Source organism: Aulonocara sp. 'chitande type north' Nkhata Bay, linkage group LG5, assembly GCF_057382095.1.
Source record: "Aulonocara sp. 'chitande type north' Nkhata Bay isolate Kocher_YH1m ecotype deep benthic linkage group LG5, A_spYH_male_GT1.1, whole genome shotgun sequence".
Taxonomy (NCBI): domain Eukaryota; kingdom Metazoa; phylum Chordata; class Actinopteri; order Cichliformes; family Cichlidae; genus Aulonocara; species Aulonocara sp. 'chitande type north' Nkhata Bay.
The window spans coordinates 27,517,337-27,531,114 of record NC_141348.1 but is presented as its reverse complement, the minus strand read 5'-3'; the positions used below and the strand labels follow the sequence as shown (position 1 = coordinate 27,531,114).

General features: G+C 39.5%; 1 protein-coding gene across 3 annotated transcripts in view; it reads left to right on the top strand.

Moving 5' to 3' along the window:
- Positions 1 to 195: 195 nt before the first annotated feature.
- kcnab2a (potassium voltage-gated channel subfamily A regulatory beta subunit 2a) overlaps positions 196 to 13,778 on the top strand; it is a 101,352-nt gene continuing 87,769 nt past the window's right edge. For 2 of the 3 annotated variants that reach the window (XM_086292661.1, XM_086292659.1), the window contains exon 1: positions 196 to 320. The gene's annotated coding sequence lies outside the window, so the exon portion shown is untranslated. Of the gene's footprint in view, positions 321 to 10,163; positions 10,537 to 13,778 lie in introns of those variants that run through there. The other variant, XM_086292660.1, reaches the window with a different exon arrangement.

The window sequence follows — 13,778 nt, the reverse complement described above, 5'->3', positions numbered from 1 at the left end:
TCCATTGTTTATTAATACTGGAGGTCACTCTGTAGATTTCACATGCCTGCAGTGCATGTTGACACCTAAATATAGGCTGCATAATGTAATGTATTGTGAGCGCTGGTTAGAACGCGGGAAGCGGAATCCGAATTGATTGACAGGCACTCTGGCCAATGAGAAACGTGGACCTAAATGCAGTTGTGTTTTAAACGGCGAATGGTTTCTCGGCCGCAGCCGATAGGGCGGGGCTTTGATGTAGCGCGTGGTAGCTGTGTCAGAGCAACAAAATCCGGAGGGTCTTCATACAGTCAAAAAGGAAGAGGAGGATTTCGCCTAAGGTAGGAGCGTTTGGGTTTTCTTTCAAGTGTTTTGCGGGTTATTCCGACTCCTGTTAACCATAACGTTCTCCGGGAATGTGCTTTGTAACTGTAATATTTTATTTAAGAATATAAACGCAGTTTACACCACATTAATCACGTTAACTAGCCACCGCGGGTGTCGAAATTAAGATTTCTCCGGCACGTTAATTACACAGCAGCATACCGGACAAAGGTTACATCATTTAAAGAGTGGGTGTTTGCAACTAGGACTCACTTTGTTAGCCGTGATTAGCCTGCTGAGTGTGGTGAGTGGTGAGCCTCAAGTTCGCGGCGATCTATAAAGCCATAATGGATTGACATCACCGTCTCAAATTGGCCGGGCAGAGTAACGTTTGCCCGAGGTAACGCGTCCACTGCTTGCTCACTGTGCAGGGATGCGTTGAACTGAAACAGGAAGAACGACGTATCTTTACACTGTGAGATCGTTCTGCAGATGTGACCTGACATGGAGACGTCAGCTCCAGAAGCCCTCCATCCTCAGCAGCAGCCGCCGCAGTCAAGACTGCTGCATACGCTTACTGTAGCTAATGCAATGCGGCACAGGCCAGGTTGTACATGACTTGTGATCCAACTAAATATGACTACAGGAAATTTAATGAGCTCTAAATCAAAGTTCCATCGATACTGATGTTGCCACTTATTGGTATGACTATACAAACTACAGCATTTTGCAGCATGAGTTTGCTTCACCAGAGATCCTTACTGACAGAGACGCCCTGTCAGGATTACACATTCATGGTATTTCTTAAAAAAAAGTGCAATCCAGAGGTGTCATCTCCATCTTATTCAGTTTACATAACCAGGAAATACACAGCAAGTTATAATTCCATAGACTCCATGCTCAGTTGTAGGGAAACTCCCTTTTACACCACTTTCAAGCAGCAGTGATTCTTAGCGAATTCTTAGTAATTCCATGCATATCCGCAGCAGAGCAGTCAGAGATCATCAACATTTAAAAGCAGATCTAATGGGCTTTTATTATACAACCAAACAAAAGTTAGGGTGACACTGAGGCTTCCTTCCCGGTATTGTGCATCAAGAGAAACAACTGTTAAAATCAAATGAAAATCAACATCATCAAAAAAAGGAGTGTTTGTGTGAGGCTCCCCATGAGAAATGATTTCACTCGCTGACTACTAATTGCATGTTTAACGTATTGATTACTTTAAAATGTTTTTTTTGGTGACATTAGTTTGAGGCAAAAGAGACAGTGTTAACATTTTTCTGCATTTTTCAGTTATTTTCTGTTAGTGAGCTGTGTTGCTAAGTGGTTAATGTTAGGTTTCTTACATATTTGAGGTCATAAGCTGTGTTTGAGGTCTGCAGACCACAGGCTGAAGTTTGGTTTTAGAGCTTATATATCACCTTCTTGGAGCTATTTACCCAACCGAAATAAGCCCACAATTTGGATTTCCTGCCCGACTGTTGAATAACAACAGGGGCCAACCATGTAAACAATGTCTGTCCATGATTGACTGACCATTGCAACTTCCTGTGGAGTTTGAGGATTTTTTTTCTTTCTTTTTTTTCACTGACTAACATTTATTTAGAGATAATCTCTTGCTGGTTACGGTTTCCAAAAGTTTTTTTTTTTTTTTTTTAAATCATTTTAGATGACTATTCTCATTGTGTTTAGACGTCATCATTCTATTGTCTGCCTGATCGAATTGGTTTTATTTCAGTGTTTCATAATAAACCAATTAATGTCAATTAATCCTTACCACTCCCTGGAAGATGAACATTGCTGCTTAAATGGCATCTTCCTCATAAACTGTATAGCACATTCTCATTAATTTTCTGTGTTTTTCAGTGGGGTATTTATGGAACGTTAACATTTTGCGCTCTTGCACAAAACATGTTAGAATTATTCTGCTTGAGCAGTGGTACAGTAAAGAGCTTCAGGCTTGACTCCCTATTTCTGGATGGGGCAGAGGAGGGCAGGATGGGGGTAGGGTGAGTCTGAAGTCTCTGTGACTGAGTCATTGGTTTAGCTAATGATGCAATTAGAATGCTACACTTTGCATCTCCTGATTAGCTCCCCTGCTCGCACAGACTGAATTTGCTTGCCTGAGTTGTTTTTACAGATGTGTTTCAAAAGGTAATAGGCAATTTTCAAGCAATCATGGTTTCATCAGACAACCACAATTTTTAAGGTCATAAGCGATAAATGGATAGGTCTGACTCAGACACTGAACGTAATGGGGAATCTAAACAATAGTTGTTTGTAATTGTACAATTTGGGACAGAATGGGTAAAAGTTTTGAATAAAATGTGCATTTTATATTAAGTTACGGCTACTTAAATGTGCACAAGTCTGCATAAAATTCTATTGCAAAGAAATAAAAAAAGCTACATAGTATTCTGCTATTTTGGCGTATTTTTTTCATTATATTCAAAAGAATATAAGATTGTTTATAGCAACATTTTTGTCCCAGTTGTTTACTCAGCGGGGATTTGTTTGCAACTGACATGATTTAGAAAATTTACTGAGTTGGTATCTATAAATGTGAAGTACATGTATGATGTTTGAAGAGGTCGTTTCGTTGATAATCCGGACTCTCGAGCTTTTTTTCTTCTTAATAATCAAAGGTTGATAGAAGATTGAACTCAGAAGTTTAAAATTCAGCTTACGACTCTTATGTAATTAGTGTTTCCTTAAACAAAAGTTTCAGTTCTGAGTAGGGATCAGCATATAAGCTTTTAATCGTAATAAATATACATGTAAGCTAGGGCTGTGCGATATGACCAAAATCTCATATCCCGATATAAAACATCTATCGTCCCGATAACGATATAAATCACAAAAAATGTAATATTTTCTGTAAATTCTGTGAATCTCGGATAGGTTTAGTGTTTCCAGCTGGGCGTCATGTAGCTGGAGTTCAGTGTTTTAACCGATGCATGAAACTACACATTTTTAGACATAAGTTGTAACGGCCACCGTTTTCTTTGTGAGTATTTATTACACGGCGTGCTGCGGGGAAACGCCTGTTCTAACGTTTGAGTCTAAGGTTTATTTTTTAGCACCTGACGACTCTTTTTTTGCTTCTCATCCGTCAATACTCTGCATACTTTTTCACGTGATTCCGTTTATTTTGAAAATTCTCAACAGGATCTTGAGCTTTATTGTGAAAAGTTTATGTGGAAAATAAACAAGCGGACATGCGATGGTTTTACCATCGTTGTTGCTAACCACAACCCATAAAAACAGGCGCTTGTCCGTCAGTAGTGTGGTTATATTAAATATAAGAGAAAGAGAGAACTTTAAGAAATTAATATAGCCACTACAGTGACCATCAAAACGATGAAAAAATATTGCCGTAAACAGTTTATTTTGCGACACCACGAAACAAACGATTGCGTAAAATGAAACGATAGACGTTTTTATATCGTCATCCGATATATATTGTTATATGAACAGCCCCTATGTAAGCTTTTCCAGCATGGCATCAATCCTTGGTGCCTTGTTTTTCTGCTTATCGTTATGTCAGATACAGTTAGCAGAAGTAAATGGGCCTGACCCAATGTACAAAAGAGGATTTTGAACTACAACAGGAACATTATTAGTTCACACAGTGTGTTTGGTCAATTAAATATTCCTTTTGTGTGTATTTAGTATTTATTTATTTATTGTCATTGTCAAGAACAATGAAATTGCGTTTGGGGCTTCCATACAACCCAAAAAAAAGAAGAAAATAATAAATACCCCTTAAAACCCAAGTGTACATATTTAACCCAGTGTGACTCCAATGCAATAAGACAATCCTTAGCAATAATGTTCGTAGAAATTCAGACAAAGACCTGAGAAACATGACAAAATACAACAATGCAACCCATTCAATATTATTGTACTGTGAGATATGATATCAGATATGATAGTAATCTATTTAAGAAAGAGGGGGGGGGGGGCAGGAGGGGGAAGAGAATAAAGATATGATGCACCAATGCAGACCAGTTCATTGCTATTAAGAAGTTGGATATGGTTATTGTCCGTGAGAGGGGGGCAGAGAGTTCAGGAGCCTCACAGCCTGTGGATACAGGCTGTTGGCCAGTCTGGATGTTCTGGCCTGTATAGACCTGTACCTTCTCCCTGAGGGCAGCAGATGGAAAAGGTGGCGCGCAGGGTGATGTTGGTCCCGCAGGATACTGTGCACCCTCCTCAGACAGCGAGTGGGGAAGATATTACTGATCTCTGGCAGACTTGTTCCAATAATTCTGCCAGCTTCCTTCACCACCCGCTGGAGTGCTTGCTGATCGGCCTTGGTGCAGCTGGGGAACCACACTAGAAATCCATACGTCAGAACGCTGCTGATGGCACAGTTGTAGAAGTTCAACATCAGAGATCTGGGAATGTGTGCGCTCCGCAGTCTCCTCAGGTAGTAGAGGCGCTGTTGGGCCTTCCGTACAACTGAGGTGATATGTGTGCTGTATCTATGGTGAGCAAACATACGGAAAAGGTCTGATGGTGCAGTCCTATGTTGTCCTGCTAGTTATGCATCAGTTGTGTGTTGTTGCACAGATCCCTCTGTTAACATCGCATTATCCATTTGCTGAAAATGCATCCACTTAGGCCCAGACGGAACAGCTGATTTATGTATCTCTGCAGCCCTCACTACATCTTCTGTGCACATAAAGTGTTGCTGATGAGAGCGATAAACCAGGCAGTTTATTCCCCTCAGCCAGCAAGAAGACAAGGTAACTGATCCCAATTGCAGAGGACTGAATGTTTTTTTTTTAAACAGCAATCAAAAACCTGATTTAAATTGGGTAATCTCTATTCAGGGTCATCTACTTATGTGCATCTGCATCACTTTCAGCTGTGGTGCTATTTTTTAAAATTTCATCTTGGAAGCCCCACTCAGAACCATTTGTACTTGAACATCTGCATTTTCTCCACAAATATTAAAGTTGTGTAGCTGTAGTTCATTAAATTCTGTTTCAGTGTCTACTTTTGTAGGGGTCCATTTTGTTGCTGCTTGGTTTCTTGCACCTTCAGGTTAGGGGCTTAGCGAGGAGCTTTTTAAAAAAAATAATAATAATAATAATTTTGGTGTATTTGCTCTTTAATTGTCACAAACAGTGACACCTTACTAGTAAAACAATAACAACTATCTTGAAATTGAAAAAAAAAAAAGTTTTTAACTCAATGAAAAAAAAGCAAAGTTTCACAGTAAAATAAAAATAAACTGATTTAGACAGCACTAGAACACCTCTGATTGAAGTATCCATCCTTCAGTGTCCAAGATGGTTGAAGAAGCTAAATGGTATTGAGCTCCACTAATACAACAACTTTTCAGTCAGCCAGGCACAGCATGAAAGTAGCTACTGTGATATCACCTACTGGTTTCTCAAGTCCCATTTTAAAGCTGAGCATTTCCGTTGTCACTACCTTGATCTTTTGAAAGATAATCTGATAGGAGTCGGGTTTAATTTGAGTTTTTCTCTGTGAAACTTCACAGTGATGGGTTAAAGACTTGTCAGTCATATGTTGTTGGTCAGTGACCGTAACCCACATAATCCTCTTTTCTGAAACGGATGGCCAGTATTTACAAAATGGATGTAATGTTTTATAAACTGTGAACTAGAGCTGGGCGATAGAACGATAACGATATGTATCGCGATATAACTTTTACTCGATAGAGAAATTAAGCTATCGCGATAGACCTCGCCGCTCTTGTCCTCTTAAAAAAAAAAAAAAAAAAAAAAAGGTCAGCCAATCCAAATTAAGTAGCGCAGAGCCGAACCAATCACAGCCGCAGCGTCACGTGGCGTGACTTGTTACAGCACAAGTGCCAAGCCGCACGTGTGTTTGTTTGGGAAGCAGCCAGCGGGTAATGGAGCCAGCGCGTAATGGAGGAAATGAGTGCGCCGACTAGAAAAATCAACCGAGCGTGACCGAAGAGAAAACAGATGATGGTTCCAATGCCGGAGAGATTGTCGAACGGAAGAGCCATAGAAGTTCCGTAGTGTGAAGGTATTTCAGCTATTTCAAGTCTGACAAAAAATAGAGTAGCGTGCACTGTAAATTGTGCCGAAAGCAAGTCTGGAAATACAATAAACTGGTGCATGCGTCACACTGTGCGCCACGTTATTGTTTCGGTGAAATGAATTTCTACAATACTGTTACTGTTAATTCTACTCTCTGCAGTGTTTAAATGCTTACAAATACACACAGTTACTGTCCGTCCACACATACGACTCGGTTCTGCTTCTATGCCCCAGCTTTGTTTACTTTTTCCCACCGAGGCTTCTAGACTTCTGATTGGCCAATATTTCTGCACGGTTAGGAATCTAGCGCCACCTGCTGCTTTGGCATGTTCATAGCAGCGTTTTCCTTCATTTCTGCCTTTACGTGTGGACGGGATTATTTTTTTTAAAACGAAAACGGAAAATCTCCGTTTTCAAAAATACCCGTGTACGTGTGGACGTAGCCTCAGTCTCTGACTGGAAGCGCTAATTCGTCATTCGGCTTTTGTCAGACTAAAGTAACTGTTAAAACTGTTTGAAAAGCTCAGCTATACAACAAGGAGAGATTGAGAATTTCCTTTTAGTTCTCAGTTTATTTGATATTGACAAAAGTTAGTCAGTTTTGTCTGTTCTTCTGTAAAACAAACTAAGATTTATTTTTAGAATTAATATTTTGTTTCTAAGTGGAATTGACAATTTAGTAGTCTGTTTCGTTTGTTCTATTTTGAAACTTAAACGCTTTAGCGGCTGCCTTTTGTGTAGTTTGCAATATTTGCCTTTATTTATCTGAAAAAGTCTCATGTTCCTTAAGTACATCTACCCTGTTGAACTTATTATGGGAAATAAATATTTAAATAAAAACAAGCTGCTGATTATTTCACATTTTACTTGTGAGCAACGGCACATTTAAATCTTACAAATATAGTTATTTGGCTTATATCGTGATAGATATCGTTATCGCCTGAAATGAAAAAAACATATCGTGATATGAAAAAATCTCATATCGCCCAGCTCTACTGTGAACCAAAATGAACGACTGAGCCCATTAACTCATCGAGAAAGTGTTTACGTAGCTCAGAGGCGAGGGGCATTTTCCCATTGACAACTGAATGCAGGTTTAAGCTTTACATATTGGCTTTACTTACACACAGGTGCTACGGGTGTCTTTTATACTGTCTATGGAGCTAGCTAGTAGAAATAAAACATTAGTGAGGAAGGGCTAGTCCCCAGTAACTGAACTTTCAAAATAAAAACAACATGGTTGTCATCTGCAGATGGATGTTTGTTTGTTTGTTTGTTTGTTTTTTGTTTTTTTTTTAAAAAAAAAGAAAAGAAAAAAGCAGTTGCCAGGTGTTTTTGGATAGATTGCTGAAGTAAACTCTATATATGGTGGTAGTTAATTGACACCCCACTAGACTTTAAAGTAATTTCAGCATGTAAATACACTCGGCATGGTTCAGCTAGAAATGCTAGCAAAAACAGAGGTAGATTATTATTATTTTAAGATAAGATTCATAATTAGCTTGTTTGTCTGACCCCATGCTAAATGTGTGAATAACAACAATTGAACTACAGGCTTCTCTTAAAATAGCTCTTGTCCCAGGTGTTAAATTTCCTAGTATCTGAAATGGACCGGGCTTTATTCACCTTACTAAGTTATTCATTAAAAGAATACCACAATGTCCTTTTAAATTTGCCAGTTAAATGGTTGTTTTTCCATACACCAAGAAACTGTGACACATTCCAGCAGAAAAAAACAAGATAGAGATTAATGATGCAGTTTATTTTTGTGAAATGAAAATTTGTTGTGCTGTTTTTATTTTTTCTTTCTTCTGTTGTAGCTGAACTATGTGAGTTAACATTTCTTAAACTGCCCAGCTGGTAGTAAGGAGGGCACCTGGCATGATCACAAGAGCATCACCCTTTCCTTATGCAGCTGTCTGGCAAAGCTCCAGAGTTTCTCACAGAGACTTCATGCCGACAGCATTAGGCATATACCCAGCAAAAAGCCAGCCCCTGCAGCACTGAGTATGAACATGAATCTGTATGGACATAATTTTCTACGGTCATGATTAGAGGTGCCTTTGTTGTCTGTGAAACTGTGTAGAATGGTGGTTCAAGGTCATGTGTGTCTCCTCTGTGCTACCTCCCTTTTTGTAAAATGTTTAATCTAACATGATTTTGATCAATTTCCCAAAGGGTAATTAATGCTTGAGGGATATTATTATTTGAGAGTTACTGAGAGCAGATGAAAATGTATTTAGCTGGCCTGGCAGATATCCCACCATGCTCGGTGTCATGATTGGAGAGGAGCTTGCCATGAAGCCGTGGTCTGGCTGGAAACAGAAGCTGGAGATGCCGTGACTGGGCCTAGGCTCAGCGAGAAAGGCCAGGAACAGTGGTGCGCAACAGTGAAGCTTTAGCTGTCCCCTCAGGCTCTGGAGAACACAAACACATACACAGGGCAGAAAATCTATTAACACATATCTAAGGAAGCCGGTCTGAACATCACACTGGTGCCAAACACAAACTAAAGAAGTAGAACACATATAAGAATATGGAATCATTTTAGCAATCACATGTCCTTGGAATTCAGGTGACACAAAGTAAGGTATAGAGTATAAATGTAATTATAAGTTTTATTATGCACGACATAGTGCAATTGTAATTTCTTTTTGAACTGTCCACTCTACTATACTTATATTTATTTCTTGTCTTTATTGTTTCTTGTCTAAGCACTAAATCATCTATGTGCTGATACCATACCACTGGATATTTCCCTGTCGTAGGAGTCACAAACACATGATGGGACTTGGGATGTGTTCCACTCAAATGCCGTCATCTCTTAGCCCAACTACCTGCTTAGCCACCGGTTCACTTAACCAGTGCCCAGTGCAAACCCTACAGTGGAAAACCTGAACAATCAGGACTCCACGTATCCTGATTACCCATGACATCATAATAAATATACACTATTAGAAGCTTGTTCTGGTAACATCTTCCTTTAACCTCACTTCTTGACCCCCACCTACTGTGTCTGGCTCCACAACTCACTCTTTCTCTCTCTTTTTTAGTCAGGTAGATGGCTTCATAATGTTGTTTAAACATCAATAACATTAAGTTAAACTTCCATCCCTGCTTTTTGAAAGCAGTGGTTTTATAGCATTGATTTTTGCTAGCATTACTTGCAAATACTATCAGCAAGGTGGGGTCAGTTTCTCAGAAAGTGCACTTGTGTACATTACCTTTTAAAATTCACACTGTGATAAAGGAGAGTAGAATAGGGAGGTTGATGCATGCTAAAGTGCACTGGATTTGATTAACAGCAGTATGTGTTATAACACATTGTCAATTCTTAAATGGATGTGGTGTTCAGAAGTTACCAGTCTGCTCATAAGGTTTAGAGTGCACAGCTGTGAATAAGTGGTTTCAAGGCATGCATATTGGGTGGGTGATTGGTGCTTGGTTCCAAGATTTATATCTTTACGTTCTGTTACTGTAAGATGTGATTTAAAAGTGGTTTCCTCATAGAACTAGTCAGCTAGACTTAGCAGTGTGTTTGTGTGGCTAACTGGAGTTGAGCAATTCTTAAAATTGGAAACCATAGGTCCCTTAGTCCAAGATAATAGTGTCTTGTCACTGAATTTCGAATGAACATAACTTTGATTTCTGCTTTCTCTGACCCGCCCATCTTGCATCATTTACAGCTCACTGTTTCACTGAATGCATGCTTACTCAAATGCTGACAGTGCAAAGGGATTTTGTGTGTGTGTGTGTGTGGGGGTGTGTGTGTGTGTGTGTGTGTGTGTGTGTGTGTGTGTGGGGAGGGAGGGAGGGGCATTTCCTATAACGCATCTGCTCTGCACAGTGACTCCAAGCTCTCACATTTATTCTGTCACTTCTGTCTCTTTCTTTTTTCTCCTTTAGTCTCTCTTCTCTGTGCCTGTTCTGTCTGTCCTTTGTCACTTTTTTTTCTGTCTCATGTTCTCATGTCAGACATACGTGCTCATATCACTCAGGCGCATAATCGTGGTCACACAGGATCTCACATTCACCAGTCTTCTATCATTCCTCCTCCCTCTCCTCTCTCAGCTTTTCTGCTCAGTCTCTTGGATTTTTTTGGCTGCTGCTCCTCCATCATTGCTACTGTGCTCTGCATTTACTCCCTGGTTCTGCTCACTGCGTCAGGAATCAGCAACAGACTGAGGTGGGTGTTTTAAGAGCATCATCGCTAGGTCTGAGGCTATACATCTCTGGTATCTCTCTCTCTCTCCCTCTTCCTTTCCTCTCACTTTGTTCTGCCAGTGAGAGTCGGGATGATTGCGCTTGTCTGTTCCTACAGGGGAGCAAGTGCTATACTATCTGTATGCTGCAGCATTTAACACTGACACACAATATGCTAGCAAGGTAGCGTATCTTTGTCTGTTTCAGTTTTGTCAATATGGTTGATAATGCTGCTGCTGCATTGAAAACAGTCTTTGCATACCTTGTTATACTGGCATGCATTTCCCCCTGTCTGACTCTGTCTTGCGTCTGTTTCTACTCCATTACTTTCCTTTGTCTGAATGTCATGCTTTATGCATGCTCTGTCCTTTTGAATTTCAGCCAAATACTTACTATGTTCTAAGATTTATAAAGAAGTACCTTAAAATAGTCTGCGTGAAGGACATGGGTGCAGGCTTGCACTAAAACACACATGCACATTCACAGAGGAGGTTCAATTCCTCTTCACCTTACCTGCCCTGCTGCTGCTGCTGCAGTTCCATCTGTTGCCGTCGCCACAGCGAGCAACACCCTGAAGCGAGGCTTTAACTGTTCTTGCAGTGTTGTGATGTGAGTTGCTGAGAGGTTGTGACAGTCATTTGTGCCTGGTCGAATGTGTTACCATGTTATTTAAATGTGTGTTTGTGCGTGGGTGTTCATGCTGTGGCTGATTGTTGTGGGCCAGGATCTCCGCATGCCCGTGTGTGTGAGTTTGCGCTCACATACAGTATGTGTGCTTGCCTGGCCATGGGCTCCGGTCCAACAAGAAAGCACAGGAGAGGCAGGCTGCAGGGTTTCAGTTTGGTGCAGTAAGCTGTTGAATGCTCTGTAACGAGCAGAAACGCCAGATTCTTGTGGTGTGTCCTTTCACTCGGCAGGTACAGCTGTATTGCAGGAAAACTGTTTTTTTTTTTTGTTTTTTTAACTGAAATATCTGCAGTGCATATGACTGCAATATGTCCTTGAATTGGCTCTGACAGAGGCAACAAACAGTACTACTAACAATTCTTCAGACAACACCCTTTCAAATAAATGCTGCGTGACATCCAGTGATAAAAGAGCGGACTGATTAATCAGTGTTTTGCAGAATTTCTTTGATTAGATGTCATTCGTAATAGTTGTTAATGTTCGCATAAAAAAAGGTATCACTGCTTCTTTTATAGTGTTCTGCTGCACCTGCAACCTGCTGATTTCAAAGGCAGATGTTTGGAGTTGTTCTATAAAGATACAAATTAAAACAGAGACAGCGTAGATCAATAAACTCCCTTGAGGTTTAAATGTTTTTTAGGCAAACACCTTTCCCTATCATCTACATTAAGTTGTAACTACATGCCTGTGCAGATTATAGCATCAGAGGTGTTCAGAGAGATTCAGATGTGTAAGATCTTCAGTCATGGGCTTAACGGCTGTCGGTGGTCATTGGCAGAACTCTGACATTTCACTCAGCCTTATCACCAGTGTAGGTCCTCACTCTACAGTTTTCACATCTTGGTCTGCTGGACGCTCCAGTTGGAGTGTTTTGTAAACTGAGCTCAGTAATCATTGTGCAGTTAAGATTTAGCGGCCTGTCTAGCATCATTAACCCTGTTTTGGAACTCCTGTGGGTGTCACACTCATGCAGACACAGGAGCTTGGGAAATTTATCATATGTCTTTTTTTTCTGTTTTCTTTTCTTTTCTTTTTTTCTTTTACCAGGTGTGTTTTCCTCCTGCCTAGCTCCCATATTTTTTTTTAAATCCAATTGTGTAGGAAAAGATGTCTCTATTATGTGAACCTTGCCGAGGACTGAACTAGGAATATAAATAATAAAATATTTTCTCAGCTAATAGAACCGCTTGGGGTGTTTCACGTGACTCTGCTGTTTTTACCATAGTCCTGTTGATAGCGTGAGGTGGTGGATTTTGTTTGAAACTGGGTAATATTGATGATATCACACACAAATACTGATTGAGTATTTCATCAAGAGTGTATGTGGATTTTTTTTCTTTTTCTTTTTTCTTTTGTCATCTTTAACAATCACTACGGGGGGGGGGGGGGGGGGGGGTTGGTGTTACACTCACAATCATATCTAAGTTGGGTTTTTTTTGTTTGTTTTTTTAAGTCAGTATCCCTGCTTGGTGATGAACATTTAATGGAGGCAATTGGAGGCAAAATCAACAATCTAGTTTTCAGAGACAATAATCAATATCTTCAGTCATTTCCCCTTAAAGACGACATTTGATGAGCTCCCTGGGCCCTGTTTCAGGAAGCCGGTTTAGTGGAAAAACTGCCTTTCAAGAAGCAATTTTTCTGGCATTGTGATAAATGATCAAATTGCTGTTGATTTTGTTTAGTTTTTTCCCCTCCAGTTTGTCCCAAGATATTTTTAATGGATAGTGACATTAAATCTTGATCCATTAGTGGCCAGTCCTCTTTACTATAGTATGTCCTTGCTCTGTGGCATGCATTGTGTGTCCTTGAAACTTAATAAATCACTATAATAGGAGAAAATTACCCTAGAAACATTTTTCACAGAGTGCACAATAGTGTGTTGACTGGCTAATAAAAAGCATAATTTAGAGCCACAAGTGTGAAATGGGTATTTGTTGTGAAAGTGCTGCTGCTTAGTGTTGTCAGCATAAGGACAAAAATGGTTTCACAAAAGGAAGTTGGTCACCTGATGGGTTTCAAATTGATAACCTGAGTTTGAGTGGGCACTAATTTAATCGTTATTCATCATTTATATAGTCGCAGTCAGGTAATGGGGTTCACTCTTGTTATGTTTTACTTGTTTTAATTTTTTTTAAAACTTTTTTCAAAGCTGTTCCTTTGCTATTCTTCTGCATAATGGAAGTGAATTTGACAAAGAGCTGTGTAGCTTTTGTTGAAGATTCAGTGACAGTTATTTATTTCTATATTCAATATTTACACTCAGTGTTATGGAACGCCAGGACTGCCATAATGAATTAATTAAATACACCATTAAATAATTAATTAAATGTGGCAATAATTAATTAAAATTGGAATTAATTAATTAAATAAATAGTTATGACACATGTAATTAATTAATTATTGACACATTTAATTAATTATTTATGTATTTCACATTTTAATTAATTATTGACACATTTCATTAATTATTTAATGATATATTTATTTATTTCATTTTGGCAGTCCTGACGCCTGGCTCTCGTCATGAAATAATTT